At 45.8% G+C, this 14,985-nt stretch overlaps 1 protein-coding gene across 4 annotated transcripts in view; it reads left to right on the plus strand.

Annotated features, from left to right (window-relative positions):
* b4galt2 (UDP-Gal:betaGlcNAc beta 1,4- galactosyltransferase, polypeptide 2) overlaps positions 1-14,985 on the plus strand; it is a 495,634-nt gene that overhangs the window by 151,311 nt on the left and 329,338 nt on the right. The window lies entirely within an intron of this gene.

Consider the following 14,985-nt stretch of genomic DNA (forward strand, 5'->3'; position numbering starts at 1 on the left):
GTGAGTGCAGTGACCATCACCAAGGAGAAGGTTCTGGGGAAACTGAAAGGTCTGAATGTGGATAAATCACCTGGCCCAGATGGACTACACCCCAGGATTCTAAAAGAGATAGCTGAGGAGATTGTGGAGGTATTGGTGATGATCTTTCAGGAATCACTGGAGGGTGCAAGTGTCCCAGAGGACTGGAAAGTGGCTAATGTTTGAGAAGGGAAGGAGGCAGAAGACGGGAAATTATAGGCCGGTTAGCCTGACTTCGGTCATTGGTAAGATTTTAGAGTCCATTGTTAAAGATGAAATCGCGGTGTACTTGGAAGTTCATGATCAAATAGGACTGAGTCAGCACGGCTTTGTCAAAGGGAGGTCATTTCTGACAAACTGTTAGAGTTCTTTGAGGAAGCAACAAGGAAGTTAGACAAAGGAGAACCAGTGGATATGATTTAATTTGATATCGAGAAGGCCTTTGACAGGGTGGCGCATAGGAGACTGTTAAATACGTTAAGAGCCCATGGTGCTAGGGGTAAGATCCTGGCATGGATAGAGGACTGGCTGACTGGCAGAAGGCAGAGAGTGGGGATTAAGGTGTCTTTTTCAGGATGACAGCTGGTGACGAGTGATGTGCCTCAGGAGTGGGTGCTGGGGACACATTAATTATCTGGAGGAAGGAACTGAAGGCACTGTTGCTAAGTTTGCAGATGATACAGATTACAGATGATACAAAGATCTGTAGAGGGACAGGTAGTATGGAGGAAGCAGGGGGGCTGCAGAAGGATTTGGACAGGCTAGGAGAGTGGGCAAAGAAGTGGCAGATGGAATACAATGTGGAAAAGTGAGGTTATGCACTTTGGAAGGAGAAATGGAGGCATGGACTATTTTCTAAATGGGGAAATGCTTAGGAAATCAGAAGCACAAAGGGACTTGGGACTCCTTGTTCGCAATTCTATTAAGGTTAACGTGCAGTTTCAGTCGGCAGTTAGGAAGGCAAATGCAGGGGGTGATTCTCCAATATGGAGCCAATGTGTTCGCGCCGTCGTGAACGCCGATGCGTTTCACGACGGCGCGAACCGGGCCCGGGTACGACCGTTTCTGGCCCCCATGGGGCCAGCTTGGCGCTGGAGCGGTTAATGCCGCTCCAGCCTCTTTTTCCGGCGTCAAATGGCTGCCACGCCAACCCGCGCATGCGCAGTTGGACCGCGCCAACCTGCGCGTGCGCGGGGGACTTCTTTAGCGTGCCGCCCCTGACTCAACATGGCGTCGGTGTTCAGCGGCCGGCCGTGCCAGAAAGTAGGCCCGAGGTGGTGGGTGGTTTGGGGGGGGGGGGGGGGAAGAGAGGCCGGCCTGCCGATCGGTGGGCCCCGATTGCGGGCCAGACCCCATGCAGGGGGGGGAATGGGGGATTCCCCCCCCCCCCCGGTGAAGGAGCCCCCCCTCGCACCCCCCACAGGCCGCCCCCGACCGTTTGCACAGAGTTCCCGCCGGCAGCGAACAGGGGTGAACTGCGCCGGCGAGACTCTGTCGGATCCGGGCCGCAGCATTGGCGGCCCTGCCGATTCCAGCGGCCCATGGCCGGCGCCGCACCAAACGCGGCGGCGCAAATGGCCCCGTTTCTCCGCACCTCGGAGAATCGCACGCCGGCATTTGGGGCGTCATGGCGCGGTTGTGCCAATTCTCTGGCCTGGCGCAGGGCTCGGAGAATCGCCCCTGCAATGTTAGCATTCATGTCGAGAGGACTAGAATACAAGACCAGCGATGTATTTCTCAGGCTGTGTAAGGTTCTGGCCAGACCCCATTTGGAGTATTGTGAGCAGTTTTGGGCCCCGTATCTAAGGAAGGATGTGCTTGCCTTGGAACGGGTCCAGAGGAGGTTCAGAAGAATGATCCCTGGAATGAAGAGCTTGTCGTATGAGGAATGGTTGAGGACTCTGGGTCTGTACTCGTTGGGAGTTTAGAAGGATGAGGGGGGATCTTATTGAAACTTACAGAATACTGCGAAGCCTGGATAGAGTGGACGTGGAGAGGATGTTTCCACTTGTAGGAAAAGCTAGAGCAGCGGACACAATCTCAGACTAAAGGAGCGATCTCTTAAAACAGAGATGAGGAGGAATTTCTTCAGCCAGTGGGTGGTGAATCTGTGGAACTATTTGCTACAGAAGGCTGTGGAGGCCAAATCACTGAGTGTCTTTAAGACGGAGATAGATAGGTTCTTGATTAAAAACGGGATGAGGGGTTATGGGCAGAAGACAGGAGAATGGGGATGAGAAAAATATCAGCCATGATTGAATGTGGGAGCAGACTCGATGGGCTGAGTGGCCTAATTCTGGTCCTATGTCTTGTGGTCTTTTGGAGGCTCCGACCTATAGAACATTTTATAAAACTTCTCCAAGGCCTCCTCCAGTGCCACCACCAACTCTCCTGCCCTATCCCGAACCCGAACAATTACTTGCCTGCTGACAAAGCTGGCCCGCCGGCAAGCGGCTGGCCTTTTGCCTTCTCCCCACACTCCTGCAAGGTTCCCCTCGCCCGCCTCAACTGCCGAACTGCCTTTCCTATAGACAAGGTCAAACCTTGCCAGTAATTCCTTTCTCCTCACCAGAAGATCCGGAAAAGGATCATCCGCATACCTACCATCCATCTCTAAAGGTTCCTCAACCAGCTGTTGCTGCTCCCCTCTTGCCTCCCTGTCCACCTGGACCTTAAACAAGACTATCTCACCCCCTATGACTGCCTTCAACGCTTCCGACACCACTGACAGCGAAACCTCGCCATTCCTATTGAACCTAACACAATCCTCAATCACCTTTCCCATCTTTGCACAAATTTTTGGGTCTGTCAACAGCCCCACATCCAACATCCACGCTGGTCTCTGTGAGCATGGTCTGGTATAATAATCGGAAAGAATCGGCTCTGGGTCACTGTCCGTGTGGAGTTTGCACATTCTCCCCGTGTCTGCGTGGGTTTCGCCCCCACAACCCAAAATGTGCAGAGTAGGTGGATTGGCCACTCTAAATTGCCCCTTAATTGGAAAAAATAATTGGGTAATCAAAATTTTTTTTTTTTTTTAAATAATCGGAAAGAATATTCTACTTTCCGCTCTCCGGCCAACATCACCATCCCCATAACAAAAAAGTCAATCCTTGAATACACATTGTGCACTGGCGAAAAGGACAAATGCTCCCTGTTCTGCAGTTGCAAAAACCTCCATGGGAAAACTGTGTATTTATGGTGCAAAACTCTAAACTGTGTTTCATTTGCCCAAATCTGTGCTAATGGGCAGACTTAAAGTCTATGTGACATCTGCTAACCTGATGACTTTTATATGCGCTAATTATTGAGTGTACTGCCTTCTCTTGGCTCTGCCAAGGTGTCAGTGAGACCATCCATAGAACTGCCTTCTGCTTGGGGAAGTCTGTGATCTTACCAACAGCAGAGATTCATTGAACTGTGCAACCATTTTTTTAAAACTTATCAATTTACTTAGCATGAAGAAATGTTTAGTGGTGTCTGAAGACTATCTGAATTCCCTTGAAGGTGGAATAAAAGGACGAGTAAGTCGTTGAGGTTTGATACTGAATCCAGTAAAGACTGATTGGGATGACAATCTTTGTTAAAAATACTAAAGAGACAAACCTAGCCTCTGGCTAGGAAATAAGACTGCGAGCTGAAGAGTCCTAATGGATTTAGTGAAGGAAATGATATCCGGAGGAATAGAGAGTGAGGATATAAGGATCATTTTCACGTTGACGAGCTCTCGCAAGCGGTGTGCCACAGGGATGAGTACGGGGCCTTAACTATTTCTGATCTGTGAGACTTGGTTGAAAGGATCAACTATTCTAACCAATTTTCTGCTGAAAAAAGATAAGTAGATGAGGAGGATGCAAAGAGTCTGCAACGGGATGTGGATGATTGTGGGAATGGGCAAACATTTTGAGATGGAGTGTAATGTGGGGAAAATGTGATGTCCATTTTGGCAGAAAGAATGGAAAAGTAAAATATTATTTAAATGAGGAAAGACTGCAGAATGTTGCAGTACAGGAGGAGCTGGTGTCCTTGTACACGAATCACAAAATGTTTCCATGCAGGTACAGCAAGTAATTAGGAAGGTAAGTGGAATTTTAGTGTTTATTGCAAGAGAGTGATTGAGTATAAAAAGAGGGTCATGCGACCTGTTCTGAAGTCTGCCTGTCAGCAAGCCTGACTGGTTTGATTGTTGGAGATTAAAAGGCTCCCAGATTGTTTTACTGGGAAGAAGGTGCAAGGTATTTCCCCCTGAAGACCATGGCAGCAGCCTGTGAGCTAACAGTGGATAGACCTGAGTCTCAAGTCCCAGAAAGGTTTTCAAAAGGTCAGGTTGGAAACAATTGGGCGTTAAACTGTCCATTTACTTCTAAGATAAAAGAGGATAGATAATCAGTATTTCTACCTGGATGCAAAGGCCATGTGCTCCATGTTGCCACGGAGATGGGCTTTGAGAAGAGAAGGGTTTCTAAGTTATCCCTGGAAAAACACAGACAAGCTTGGTCTTCAGGTATCCGAGAGAGGGAAAGCAGCTGATGCACAATCAATGGACACGAAACGTAGGTGAAGTCTGAAACGAAAGGCTTTAATCAGCAAGAAGTGAGCCCGGCATCAGACGTACAGAAATGGCCTGGCTGCTGGGGAACACGGGTTCTTATACCCCGCCTTGTAGGCGGAGCTACCTTCCTCTTAGCCAATAGGAATACAGAGAACACGATACTTGGGCCAACGGGCAGCGAGCCCTCTGCACCAATGGCAGCTCACACTCCCAGGTACCGTAATACCCCTAGTCATACTACCACAGCAGCTATAGGCAACAAGACTGTGCTTCCCCATGCAGGAAATCTGCTAGGAGCTCCTGCTCACATGGAAAATACTGAGTTCATGAGGGGTTAAAATGAGGCTGGAAGGTTTGCCTGGCTTGCCCGAAAGAGGAAATCTCCCAAGGGGGAAAAATCCTCGTGAAAGCTAGTTCTGAGGAGCAAATTCTGAGGTTAAAAGTTATCAGGCTGAGAAATAAAAAGAACAGATGTAAACCCTCAGAGCTAGGAATCACCTTGGATTAGTTCTAGGAAAATTGAATGCCCACCTAAAAGACAGAATATATCTGTTAAGTTTTTCTTCGGTTGTGTTAAAAGAAAAAGGCGATTGTTCTGTTTGTGGTTTCGATACATGTTCCCCACAAAGGTAGTGTTTAGTCAATCATGTTTTTCGTCTTTTGCTGCAGTGAAAGTCTGTGAAACCTTGTTATCCTTTCAGCTATTAACTGGATGTTTGAATTCATTTTTAAATGTAATCAGCCTCTATGGAGATCATAGCAAATCAAACTTAAATGCAATGAATGTTTGACATTCGCCATTCACTTTTCATTGACTGGTGTTGGTAACATTGTGTACTTTAACACCACATGTTTAATTACCTCACTGCGAATTGACAGCAGAACTGTGCAGGGCAGTAGATATTTTCGGCAGGTTTACCACTTTCAACCCATTAGCTTCCATTTTGTTGATATGTTCTTCCCGCTTTATTTTTGTACAGTTAAACATATTCCCACTGAAGACATTTCAAACTGTCCTTCTAATCTGTTGTGAAATTTTCCACAGTGGTAGATTCTGGAAAAACATGGCAACTTTCACACTTTTCCTCTGGGCTTTCTATTATGCTGCTTCGGATAACACAGGCTGCTAATTGATGCGGTCTTAACTAAAGGATGCTCCAAACTCTGAAATTAATTCAACGTGTTTATTGAACTATTAACACAGTTCTCCAATGAGTTTGACTCTCTGCCAATCTAACTGTAGTAACTTGGTCTAACTGTACCAGCTTGCTCTAAACCATGTGCTGGGGTGTGATGCTGCTGATCAACTGTCTAACTCTCTAGATGTCTGTCTGTGGAAAGAGGCAGGGTGTGAGTGCCTCATCCCTTTTATAGTGTTTATGTCATGCCCCCTTGTGGTGATGCCACCTCTGAGTGTCCTGACTGCCCATTGGTTGTGTCCTAATCTGAGTGTTCATTGGTTGCATGTTTGCATATCAAGGAAAACTTAGGCCTCCCTTTACTGAGTGCAAAGACCCTTATGTAAAATCCTTCTGAATGCTATCTGTGCCATTTGCCTGGTGTTGCTGTCTTGTGTGATTGTATGCCATTTTCCATTGGCTTACTACCCAGATTAGGTGGGAAATTCTCCAATGGAATTTACACGAGGCCCAGCGCGTTACAGTAGCCCAGGACTAATTTCTGGAGTACAAAGTGAGTTACTTCGCTGACTCTCCACAAATCTGCCGTCTGTCCATCTATTTGCATTGGTACATCAATATGGCCCCTCAACGGGGCTGGTTTAGCACCGGGCTAAATTGCTGGCTTTTCAAGCAGGCCAAGCAGCGTGGGTTCAATTCCCGTACCAGCCTCCCCGAACAGGCGCCGGAATGTGGCGACTAGGGGATTTTCACAGTTACTTCATCTGAAGCCTACTTGTGACAATAAGCGATTTTCATTTCATTTTCATTTCAACTACTCCAGTATAGATTTTTAACCCGTATCGTTGAGGGTTTTAAGCAATATTTAAGAGTTTCTTTTGATGAACAGTTTCTGGTACTATCGAGACAGCTGCTGCATTGCATACCTCCACCGGCTGACAATCCATTACTGGAGTGACCCAGTAAAGGTTTGCTTCACCAGTAATACTAATGACGGTTCATCTTCGGAGTGTGAATCGAGCTCCTTCTCTTGTCGTTTCTGTATTACATGGAGACTTTTTCCTTTATTCAGTTTCCCATTTGATTTATTCAGCTCTTGCTTTTTGCACCTTTTGTCCGAAGCTCGTTTCTTTTTCCAACAAGCATGTTCAATGTGCCCCTTTCTGCCACAATTCCTAAATACAATGTCTTTACACCAACAATCTGCTGCTGAGTACCCGGTTTTTTCCACACGTATGGAAAGTGTGAGTTTGTGTTTGAGTTTTAGCTGACACCTTGTGCTCTAACCATTTGTTGAGCTTCTTTGGCTGCTAATTCATGGGATACAGCAACTTCTAAAGCTTTCTTTCAGGTCATGTTGTTGTCGGTTAACAACTGCTTTTTAATAGCTTTTCTCCTTAAAGCCCAGACTAATCTATCTCTGGTATCATTTAACACATCCCTGAATTTGCAGCACTCAGCCAGTCTTCTCAAGGTAGCTACAAACTGTGTAATCAATTCACCTTCTTCTTGGTTGTGCTTATGAAACCTGAACCTTTCTGCGATGACTAAAGGTTTTGGTAAAGAGTGGCCCTGCAATATTTCCACAGTTCCACTGTAGATTTTCATGCCTTTCCATTCCAACTGTACCAGCCCCCCCCCCCCAATTATGCGCAGGAAAGTTGGGACTTCTATATCTGCTGTTATCTTTTTCACAAAATCATAGAATCCTACAGTGCTCTGACCCTCCAAAAGAGCACCCCACTTATGCTCAAGCCCCCACCCCATCCCCACAACCTCACCTAACCATTGGACAATGAAGGGGCAATTTAGCATTTTTTAATTGGTGATTTTAAAATTAAATCTCTAGATCAGAGTTTAGATCAGAGTTTCAAACAAACAAAGCTTTATTAGAAGATGTTAGCGCTGTAGATTGCTACGTTACACTGCCTGTGTACCTCCACAATGTTGATGATGTCATCTCCGGTGACATCACGTGATCGGTCTCTTAAAGTGCCCCTCTTCCACTGCAAGGCTGCTAGTGAGGAAGCACCAGAAATATCTTGAATACACAACACTGGTGATTATCACATTGTTGTTTGTGGAAACTTGCTGTGTGCATACTGGCTGCTAAGTTTCCAACATTACAACAGTGACTCCATATGAAAAGTACTTTATTGGCCATAAATTGCCATAAAGAGACATATGGTGGTCATGAAAACTGCTGTATAAATGTTTGTTTTCATTGATGTGGAAGGAGGGTCAAAGAATTCATGTGTCTTTTAAAATAAATGATTTGGATATAACCATTGTAGATGATTGGAATGCAGCAGATGTATTGGAAAGTCGCACGTCCTCCCCCTGTGTGCGTGGGTTTCCTCCGGGTGCTCCGGTTTCCTCCCACAGTCCAAAGATGTGCGGGTTAGGTGGATTGGACATGCTAAATTGCCCATAGTGTCCTAATAAAAGTAAGGTTAGGGGGGGTTGTTGGGTTACGGGTATAGGGTGGATACGTGGGTTTGAGTAGGGTGATCATGGCTCGGCACAACATTGAGGGCCGAAGGGCCTGTTCTGTGCTGTACTGTTCTATGTTCTATGTTAGTATTCATAAAGATGAATTGACAAGTTTCCGCCATCGTTTATGGGATGTCTGCGTCACTGGCTGGGTCAGCATTTATTGCCCACAAGAGTCAACCACATCGCTGTGGATCTGGAGTCACATGTAGGCCAGACCAAAATTTTAAAAAATAAATTTAGAGCACTCAATTTTTTTTTTCCAAATTAAGGGGCAATCCACCTAGCCTGGGGAGAATTTGCAAACTCTACACGGACAGTGACCAAGGGCCGGGTTCCCTCAGACCAGGTCAGGATGACAAATTTCCTTCCCAAAAGGATATGAGTGGTTCAGATGGGTTTTTATGACACTTGAGAATCACGGTCAGCATTAGACTTTTAATTCTAGATTTTCTTTATTTAATTGACTATCTGGCCTTGGTGGGATTCAAACCTGGGTCCCCAGAGCCTTACTCTGGATTACTAGTCCAATGATAATACCACTATGCTACTGCCTCCCCTAAGCGATCCAAAGCTTGTAAGAAAACATCTGATGCAAAAACTAGAAAGTTGGGGTATGATCTTGAAATCTTACATCGAAGGAGTGTAATGGAGCTCCATTGCAGAGACAAATCTAGTTGTGTTAGTTAAAAAGGAATAAGATGCAAATTTACTAATTACAGATTAAGTTTCGAACCCGTAGTGGAGAGAAATGTGAGAGCAATTTTCAAGAACACTGGATGTAAAGATTGAACTAAAATGGGCATCAGTTAAAGCAGTCTTCAATTTGAAACAAAAGAAATGCTTTAGAGACTGGAATTATTTGGGAGGGGTTACCAAGCTCGTAGCTAATGCAATTTTTTTCAAAGCGCTTTTGGAAATTTTTTTGGGTCGGCCGCACATGCCCTGCCTCCTTCGCTCACTTTTATTCCAATTGACTGATGTGAAGCAGATGTCTGTGGCGATGATATTAAATTTGCTGATGACACAAAGCTTTCTGCCAGGTATCAAGTAGAAAAGGAAATTGGCTAATATTCAGAGAGGCTGGGACCAATTAATTAGATGTGTCCCATGTGATGGAAGTACAATCTATTCCAGAATGCAAACTAGTGTCTCCCCTTAAAGAGGTAACATGAAAGCATCGCTTGGCAGAAACTAATCCAGATTTGAGTGTGATCATTAATCCTACTTGGAAACATCTGGACTGTATGAGGCAGCTGTCAAGAAGTGAGATTGAGTGCTATGGTGGTTCTGGAGAGTATTGTGCTGTAAGTCAGAAAAACCTGGACCAATATTGCAAGGGTCAATTTTGTAGTCAATTCGGGACGATGGTGGACAATTGTAGTCATTCTATCTCAAAGGCTGCAGCTGGATTTGAAGGTTGAATTATTTCAGGTTTGGGCTCCATGACTCTACTTCAATCACAGCAGCAGAGTGCACTGAACATCTTGTTGTTGCTGCTAGCGACACCGGCACCTGCAACTGTTTCCTCATTTGCGCATTTCATTCTTAAGGAAAGGTAAAGTTGGGTGTTTGCAGATAATGTTAGCAAGACACAACATGGATAAGGATAGGCACATGGGGAGTTTAGCTATTCGGCTGCAAACCACTTGAACACGAGTCTGTCCTTTGAGGAAATCCGGAAGGAATAAGAGTGGAGATAAATGGAGAAATGGTTGGAGATTATCTTTTCGGTGAGCAAGAACATAGTTGAGAGGCAGTGGAAGCTATTTAAATCAAAGAAGCGGTCAAAAAAGTGGTTAGGTGGATTTTTTTGGCCATGCTAAATTGCCATTAGTGTCCAAAAAGGTTAGGAGGGGTTATTGGGTTACGGGGATCGGGTGGAAGTGAGGGCTTAAGTGGGTCGGTGCAGACTCGATGGGCCAAATGGCCTCCTGCACTCTATGTTCTATGTTGCTTATTCCTAATTGCTCATGATGTTGCCTATCCCTAATTGTGAGGCCATTTCAAAGGGCATTTAAGTGTCAACCGCATTGCCTTGGTTCTGCAGTCACATGTAGGCCAGACCAGGTAAGGATGGCAGATTTCCTTCCCTAAAAAGGACATTGGTTCAAACCATGAGTAGTTTGATTGTTTTACTCTCCCATGGGTAAGATTGTCCAGCCTTTGAAAATATTCTTTGATTGGGGACAATTATGTGCCCCGTGCTCAATCGCCAATGACTCCTGCCTGCTTAAGCAATCATCCTGGAGGTGGCCAGTTTAAGACACCGCGTCCAGGAATCTGATGAGGGGTTCCTGAGGCAAAAGGCTCAATCAGAGAGCCTGCAGCTTTGGAAGGCCGGCAGCCCCACCAGGAGGCAGCTCAGGCAGCAAGGAGAACGCGAGGGCGCTTCAACATTGAGATGTCCTTGGTAGCCTGCATCAAATTTTAAAATGTTGAAGTTCAAAGCCGACAGGCCCCTCCGAGTGCCGAGGAAACCACTCTGGTGGACTTGTTAGATCCTGGGTGCAGCTCTTCCTCCCCATGACCCTGTGGGGTATGAAGGTCTGATGGTCACCTGACATGCCGCCAGAAGGCTTCCTCCACTGAGCTGCTGGCCTTGGCATTCAGCAGGCGGCTACTCTGACACTAGGGGGATTTGAGGAGAGTGCGCCCTCTTCCCCCCCAATTGCTATTTATTGGCTATCCACTGTTGCAGTTGCCGGTATGAGACCGTCTCTGACAAGAATTCCTGGAAAAGGATATGTTTCACATCAACCCGTCCTATTTCAGGTGTGTGTTCTTATTTTTCTCAATTTTTTCTTCCTCAACCATTGGCTTCTAATGGTGCTTGCTCTGCTGATTCAAGTATAACCTGCAACTAGTTATGTTCTATTATTAACTTAAATATGCTGATAGTTTAAGTGGTCATACTTTCCGTTTCCTATCTGATGTTTGCTGACAACATTTATATCATCTCCTGTTGGTCACATTCCGTCTCGTGTTTTTTTTGTCTTAACAAATCATTTGTTCACATTCAATTGTTCTTCAATTCTGCGGTTGATCACCAGACAGACCATCAAATCTGAATATTATCTTATCAGTTCAAGTCTTGACCCTCAGCAAGAATTGCAAATAATTAGCTATTAATTTGCCTGCCTTGTATAGTGCTGTTACCACCAATACAATGTCACTGTTAAAGGATAGACAGGTTACAGGGATAGAGCTGGGGGAGTGGGCTTAAGTGGGGTGCTCTTTCGGAGGGTCGATGTAGACTCGATGGGCCGAATTGCCGTCTTCTGTATTGTAGGGATTCTCAGAAGGTTCTAACGAAATGTGCCAAATCCAATTCCTGGAAAAAAGCCTTCAATGATCTAAGGAGTGATTGAATGTGAATGCATACGTCTCAGCTCTGAGTCGCCATAAATGTTGGAAATCCAAATTCCCATTAACGTAGAAATAATTAGTTGAGCAGACCTAATATTATAATTTCCACTTGATAATGCAGCTAATTACTGTAGTCTTGGTTGAGGGCTGAATATATAATGCTGCATTAAACTATTTCAATTTGTCCTACATTAAAGAATCCAAATAACAGATACGTACTTATTTTTATTAAAGTTAACAGCTTTAGTAATCTTGTCTAATTTGCTGGTTTTCTTCCATCTTTCCAAACGGATGACACCTTGGATGGAGTTTCACAAAGCCTTTAAATTGTTTTCATCTTGAGGGGTGTGTCCCAATTCACCTTCCAAAACACCAGTGGGCTGAACATTTAAGAAATGGGTTGAACTGTTGCAAGTGAAACAGAGGATCTGTACTCCTGGCCCTATCCAAATATCTGGGGTCAGAGCAAAGTCACCTTATCAGAATATTGTTGTTGAATATATGACATGATGTCATTATACTCCTTGGGTGATTTTCAGAGGAGAGAGTGCGACCAGTGTTGTCTGGCCACTCGCTTTGAAACCAAAGCCGCTTTCTTAGAGATTTTGAGTGTGCATCACCCTTGACTCTCAGCAGGCCAGGGTAAACGATGAAGCTGACTATTATTTAATGAAGTCCAGATTATGACCCATGCATGAAAGCCAGGAGATTCCCTCTTGTGCTTCTAGAGTGCCTGTTTGAGTTCAACCCAGTGTGTGGGGCTATCAGTTATCAGTACTCTTTCTTCAGACATGGCCTTTCTCCAACCCAGCTATCTTCATAATAATCTTTATTGTCACAAGTAGGCATACATTAACATTGCAATGAAGTTACTGTGAAAAGCCCCTAGTCGCCGCATTCCGGCGCCTGTTCAGTATGTTACCTAAATTACCTAACAGCATGTCTTTCGGGACTAGTGGGAGGAAACTGGAGCACCCGGAGGAAACCCACGCAGACACGGGGAGAACGTGCAGACTCCGCACAGACAGCTGGGATTCGAACATGGGACCCTGGTGCTGTGTAACCACTGTGCTACCGTGCTGCCCACCTTCCAATGATACTGGACCATGTGATGGGAGGTCACCTCAAAAAGGCCCCAACAGACACCGAGAGCATAGCCTGGGACCCATTTTTGCTGACACCGAAATGATTATCAATTGTGTGGTTAATCACCATACAGATCATAAAATGCATACAGATAAATCTGAATATTATCTTATAAGATATGCAAGTTCAGGTCTTGAGGCTGAATAGCCTCCTTCTGCACTGTAGAGATGCTATGATTCTTTTCTATAATTGTGCTACTCTGCCACACCCAGCGAAAATCTGCAATGCACACACTGCAGCATGTTGCTTAATGCAAACCTTCCTCGGGGTTCTTAATGACTTCAGTTCTTTCTTAATGGTCGATGTTATGGCTATGATATATCCGTGCTTATTGCTTTGGGTGTGTGGTTGAAGTGAGGAAGAAAGCTGTTAGAGTGCAGGAAGATATCAATGTACTAGTCAGATGGGCACAAACGTTTCAAATGGAATTCAATCCAGAAAAGTGTGCGGTGATGTGTTTAGGAAGCAGCAGCACAGCAAAGGAAGCCTGGAGGGGGAGGGAGGAAACAATGGGCAGGGGAGGGGAGGGAGAATTAACCGTGACCGGGGATTCTCTCTGTCTCACCCTAGAGGTGGGGCTGGAAGTCAACTTAGGTGGGTTACGGGCTTCGGCATTTGTGTAGGTGTATTGCATCACGGTGGGATGGCTGGCTCGAGGAGGGGGGGGGGAAGAGAATCATGTCAAGGTTAGTCACCTGGAACGCGTGGGCCTGGGGAGGATTGTGAAGAGGGCACAATTTTTCCCCCCCATTTTTCCCATTCAAAGGGCTTGGGGGCCGATGTGGTGCTCCATAAGAAACTCTGCTGCGGGACTAGACCAGGCTACGGAAGGCCTGGGTGAGCCACGTTTTCCACTCTGGATTTGACAGTAGGGCCCGGAAGAAGGGGGGGGGGGGGGGGGAAGAGAGAAGGATCCCGAAGCTGGTCAGCTCCAGACCGAGGTCACTGGCTCCTTCGAGAACGGTGAGAGTGTTCGCTGCATTCATGGAGGAGACAGCGGGGCCGGCTGTGGCGGATCATGCACCCGGTTTGCGGGGCGGGGGGGGGGGGGGGGGGGGGGGGAGAGAAGTTTTTTCCCACCGGTACAAGCTGAAATTGAGGGTTGACTTTCTTTGTCATGGGTAGGATCCTGCTCCCTGGGGTGTAGAACGTGGAGTATTTGTCTTTGGTTATTTCTGACCGGCCACCGCACTTGGTGGACTTGATGTTGGAGGCAGGCCGTTGCAGCGCACTGGATGGAGGATGGATGTAGGGTTGTTAACTGATTTTGAGATCTGCGGGAAGAAATCTGGAGCCATAAAGGAGTACGTTGAATTGAATAAGAATGGGACGGTCTCGCCTTCTACCTTGTGGGAGGCATTATAGGCGGTGATTTGGAGGGAGAGCATCTCGTATAAAGCATACATAGATAGGGAGGCCAGGAAGGAGCTTTGGGAGTTAATGGATGAGATTCTAAGCGTGGATAGGGAGTATGCGAGTGACCCAATGCTGGAGTTCTGGGCACGCAGGAAGGACTGCAAATTGTTATGGGCCAGGGATTAGAGAACCCCAGAGTGTATCATGGAGTTCACCTGACCCACAACTTTTAATAGATTGTGGTATGGGGAGCACATGGCCCACTCTACAGGTGTGGTACAGCAGAAATCGAAAAGTATTTTTTTAAAAGCAAAACAATGTTTATTCTAGGAACTCAAGTTAACCTTTTTCAAACATACAGTGAACATCTTAGCAACCATTAATTCAAATACAACCCCCAAAGAATACAACACTAAGTAATCCTTAATAAATTCCCAAACAACATCCGGAAGACAATGGACCCTTTTAACACAGAGATCAGGTTTAAATTCTCTAATGAGAGCAGTTATCCCTTTGAAATCACCCAAATGAACACCCTTTAGCTTGGAGAGAGATCCATGCACATCTGCTGGCTTTCACTGCAGCTCCTCTCTGAAAACAAAACTAAAACCTCACTCTATAGCAGCCTGCTCAAAAATGAATGTAAAGCAGACAGACAGCCCAGCTCCACCCACTCTCTGACATCACTGCAGTAATAAACACCCATTTCTTAAAGGTACACCCACTACAGTTATCCAATTAAAAAACACCCATTTCTTAAAGGTACTCTCACATGACAAAAAATGCAGTTTGACCTGTTGTCCACGGACCGGGTGGTGCAACAGCTGAGGCGCTTTAAAGAGCGTGGTGTATGAATATAGGGAGAAGGCTAGCTGCCTTTTGCCTCACCAGTTTAAGGCAACAGGAGGCTGC

The sequence above is a fragment of the Scyliorhinus canicula genome, chromosome 4 (assembly GCF_902713615.1).
Source record: "Scyliorhinus canicula chromosome 4, sScyCan1.1, whole genome shotgun sequence".
NCBI classification, from domain to species: Eukaryota; Metazoa; Chordata; class Chondrichthyes; order Carcharhiniformes; family Scyliorhinidae; genus Scyliorhinus; species Scyliorhinus canicula.